General features: G+C 39.0%; 1 pseudogene across 1 annotated transcript; it reads left to right on the top strand.

Annotated features, from left to right (window-relative positions):
- Positions 1-371: 371 nt before the first annotated feature.
- LOC111291222 (granule-bound starch synthase 1, chloroplastic/amyloplastic-like) lies at positions 372-4,174 on the top strand (annotated as a pseudogene). The gene is made up of 13 exons (XR_016346457.1): positions 372-503; positions 638-1,016; positions 1,185-1,263; positions 1,389-1,487; positions 1,609-1,698; positions 2,376-2,439; positions 2,533-2,639; positions 2,732-2,835; positions 2,956-3,205; positions 3,282-3,458; positions 3,554-3,746; positions 3,886-3,971; positions 4,085-4,174. The product of XR_016346457.1 is annotated as a granule-bound starch synthase 1, chloroplastic/amyloplastic-like (transcript).
- The last annotated feature ends 507 nt before the right edge of the window (positions 4,175-4,681 follow it).

The raw sequence follows: 4,681 nt of genomic DNA, 5'->3' as shown, positions 1-4,681 counted from the left end.
CGTGCCAAAGCAAAGTTCAAGTCTTTCACGAAGAACCGGACATTTGTTGGAGCCCACCAGTTACGGACCCTAAACCACAAGATTACGCAAGCCGCTGTCGTTTTTCTCCACTTGGACCAAATTCCTCTGTTCAGCGTGCAGAAAATGAAAGAAAAATCTCTCTTTTAAGCTCACATTCCTAAGACTGAGGAATGACCACAAATTTCAGCATATTCCTACTGATGCTAAAGGGCCCCACTTTACATGTGGGTAGCAGATCTTGAGGCGCTTAGACAGTGGAAGAAAACTCAGCTATGTCGTAAAGCCACGTGTTATGGACAGTCTGCGATGCAATCATTAGAAATTGGCAGACCTTGTTGAATTATGCGACCGCTTCAACTCCCTAATCCTAACCAAACTCAGAACCGTATACTCGAAACGGGTTCTGGGTTTCTTGAAATACTGGTAAAGTTTAGCTTGCGTGGATTTCAAACTGATTTTGATAGATTCACCGAATCACTTACGTAGGTATCTGTTTCCTTGACAATCGTACGGCTCAAATTTGCGACATTTTCGAGTTATTGTTACTTTTTTTTTTAATTAATTGGTTCCTGTACTTGGGTCAAACTGTTTAGTTCATTTTCTTTTCTCTTCTTAGCGTTCTCACCGCCTGAAAGTATCAGACGAATGGCTACGGTGACAGCCTCACGCTTTGTTTCAAGAAGTTCCCATGTCAACAGACATGGAGCAGAAACTAATGCCAATCTGGCACAGATTGGCTTGAGGAATCAAGCCACGACTCTCAAAGGTTTGAGGTCTTTGAATAAGATATAGATGGGTTGCGGATGAGAACCAATGCAAAGGCTGTTGCCAGGAAAGCTGTGAAAGAGGGACAGCCCATTGCAAATGACATGCCTTCCGGGAAAATTATCTGCGGAACAGGGATAAACCTAGTCTTTGTTGGAGTTGAGTGTGGTCCATGGAGCAAAACTGGTGGACTCGGTGATGTCATTGGTGGACTTCCTCCTGCTATGGCTGTAAGTTGAGATTTATGAGTAATAATGCATTGAATCGTACCCCTTTTTTTTTTTTTTTTTCTAAAAACTGGTAGGAGTATTATATAGTATTTTAATTCACAAATGATTTTGGCTTAATTTTGATAGTAAAGTATGATATACTAAGCGCTATTGCTTATCATTTAATAGGCCAAAGGACGCCGTGTTATGACTGTCTCCTCGCTATGATCAGTACAAGGATGCATGGGACACTAGTGTATTAGTTGAGGTAAGGTTTCCGATCCTGTTTTATTCAGGAGAAATGGTATTGTTGTTTTGTTTTTGTTACTTAAAATTTCATCAAAGTGAGTTATGTTTGGATTGTATTCTTATAAATCAACTCCTAATGTGCAGCTTAAAGTCGGGGACAAAATTGAGACTGTTCGGTTCTTCCACTGCTACAAACGTGGAGTTGACCGTGTCTTTGTTGATCACCCCATGTTCCTTGAAAAGGTTTGGAATTGTCAGTCCCTTGTTTCAATGTTCTCCTATAAACCATTCAATTAATTCTGTTTCCATTACCCGTTTTCTTTTATTCTTCTATTTCCTTGTTTTCACTATTCTGATGATTCAGGTATGGGGCAAAACGGGATAAAAAATCTATGGCCCTAGGGCAGGTTTGGACTACAAAGACAATTAATTGCGGTTCAGCTTGTTATGCCAGGTAAACATTGTTATGGTCCTGAGTCTTGAGTTCAATGTCGTCTCTTTCAAATTATAGTCATATCATGAAAATAATCAAAAGCGGGGAATCTGGTTTTTCTTTTTTCAAAGCAGTGATAGTAATGACCTTTTTGTCTTCCTATAACATCTCCATAGAAAAAACTGAAACCTGCAAAGCTGTCTTGCATAAAGGTTTGATGATAATGGTATGACAAAACAAAATTCTGATGTAGTCTGTAGCTGCAATAACCATAAAATGTGGAACCATTGTTTATCACATCCTCTTAAACTCCTGGACTGTCAATTAAAGCTTTGAGGTTTAGCTGTGTAAAGAGAAGCAAGCTGATAATCAGTTTGGCTTGTGTTCTTGTGTTGAACTTCCAAAGGGCAGCCAGTATTAGATGTTTTATGTGTGTAAATTAAAAGGAAATCAGTTAGTAATGCTCTACAAATTGTACTTTTGCTTGTTGGACAACCACTATGGTAATTGAAAATTTACTTGGATTCATTAATTATGAAAAACAGTTTGCAGTATTACGCGTTAATTCCCATCTTACTGACCATCTTACTGACGATTCATGATTTCTAATCATAGCCTAATGGTTGATCAAACTCAAAGTTGCACCTTTTTGTTGCCATTATATAAGTCAATTTAATTGACAACCTTTTCATTTGCAGGCTGCCCTGGAGGCACTGAGGGTTCTGAATTTAAATAGCAGCAAATATTTCTCAGGACCAAATGGTATGGACTCTTCCTCTTTAATCCTTACCTTGAAAGTTAAACATTTTTTTCCATGAAATGATTTAGGCTAATGTGCTTCACCTTCTTCTGCAGGGGAAGATGTTATCTTTATTGCCAATGAGTGGCACACTGCTCTTATTCCATGCTATTTGGAAAGAATGTACCAGTCAAGGGGCATCTACATGAGTGCCAAGGTATGGTTGTTGGCTTCTTGTTCAAGTGAATCAGCGTTCTGGCTAATTTGGGCATGCAGAAGCTTGAAACTTATATTGTGCTTCATAAATATGGCTAATTTTGCATCCACAACATAGCCTATCAGGGAAGATTTGCCTTTGTAGATTTCTCAATTCTCAATTTGCCTGATCGATTCAAGAGTTCATTTGACTTCAAGGATGGGTATGAAACCATTACTGCCGCTTTTTTTTTTTATCTTGTCACTAGGAATCTATGCTTGATACTGTTTTGATATATATATATATAGTTTTTTGGCGAAGACTTGAAGGTTTTGATTCTCAGGTATGACAAGCCTGTCAAGGGCCTTGAAGGAAAATTAATTGGATGAAGGCTGGAATTTTAGAATCAGATAAGAGTCTTGACTGTAAGCCCATACTGTGCCCAGGAGCTTGTGTCTGGCGAAGACAAAGGTGTTGAACTTGATAACATCATTCGTAAAACTAGCATCACCGGCATTGTGAATGGCATGGATGTTCAAGAATTGAATCCTGCCACTGACAAATACATCAGTGTCAAATGTGATGCAACAAATGTAAGTGCTTTCTGTAACTTTAAATATCTCTGTTTGTGGTAATTCAAGAGATGTTTTGTAATTAGTGCCATTGCAGGTAATGGATGCAAAGCCATTATTAAAGGAAGCTCTTCAAGCAGAAGTGGGGTTGCCTTGTGACAGGGATGTTCCAGTGATTGGCTTCATTGGAAGGCTAGAAGAGCAGCAAGGTTCAGATATTTTGGCAGCAGCTAATCCAAAATTCATTGGAGACAATTGTCAGATTGTAGTCCTTGTTAGTGTCAAATTTTAAAATTCTTCTTTCCTTCCGTGGTTGTTACTGTTCCTTCAAGGAGAATATATTAATAATGGGATCTATTTTCCTTTCAGGGAACTGGCAAAAAGGCCTTGGAGAAGCAGATTGAGCAGCTAGAGATCCAATATCCTGACAATGCTAGAGGAGTGGCCAAATTCAATGTCCCATTGGCCCATATGATTATTGCTGGTGCTGATTACATTTTGGTCCCTAGTAGATTTGAACCATGTGGTCTCCTTCAGCTGCATGCTATGCGATATGGAACAGCAAATGCTTTTGACCATTCCTTTTCTGCAACCAACTGATTTGACTTCATGAATTTGCATAAGCACTAGGTTATGTTAATCTTGCTATCGTAGTATGGAATTGATTAACCTTATATATGCTATTTGTTCTATGATACATATGCCAATAGTTGCCTCTACTGGTGGACTCGTTGATAAAGTCAAGCAAGGATACACAGGGTTCCAAATGGAAGCCTTCAGTGTTGAAGTAAGTAGTAAAAATGATTGTCTTCATGTGAACTGTAATGAATGACTTAATTTATATTTTTCTCTCTCACTTATTACGAGAAGACCAGATCATTAATCTCTGTGGGATGTTTTTGCATTGTGATGCAGTGGATCCAAGTGATGTAGATAAGGTGGCAAAAACTGTCAAAAGAGCTCTTGCAACATATGGCACTCAAGCCCTGAAAGAAATGATCCAGAATTGTATGGCACAAGATCTTTCATGGAAGGTTAGTACCTCATTGAGCATGTAGGGAGCTTGTCATGCTTGAGGTCCACAAATTTAGAGCTTTAGGAAGAATGAATTCGAATTAAATGTTTGTCTAGTTCATTGGGTTTGAATGGAAATTAGTTGATTTATGCAGGGACCATCAAAGTTGTGGGAGAAGCTGTTGTTGAGCCTAGAGGTCGCTGGCACTGAACCTGGTATTGAAGGAGAGGAGATTGCCCCTCTTGCCAAGGAAAATGTTGCCACTTCCAGAGCGCATAGTCTAATAATTTTGAATGTTCCATTATTCACTTCAGTAACCAAACGCTACAGCACTAAGTGCCAAGTATCTGACAACCATCGACAGCCATTTGCGTGAGCCGTGGAAAACAAATTCTCCTGCCTTGTTGTCAATGCTATTTTTGAGGGTGAGAAGTCAGGAGATTGTATAAAGATATAATTGTAGGTAGCAGGTGTTACTGTTG

Source organism: Durio zibethinus, chromosome 11 (genome assembly GCF_047325235.1).
Source record: "Durio zibethinus cultivar Kanyao isolate XHJ-2024 chromosome 11, ASM4732523v1, whole genome shotgun sequence".
Classification (NCBI taxonomy): Eukaryota; Viridiplantae; Streptophyta; class Magnoliopsida; order Malvales; family Malvaceae; genus Durio; species Durio zibethinus.
The sequence above is the reverse complement of the archived record's forward strand: the minus strand, read 5'-3'. Positions and strand labels throughout refer to the sequence as shown.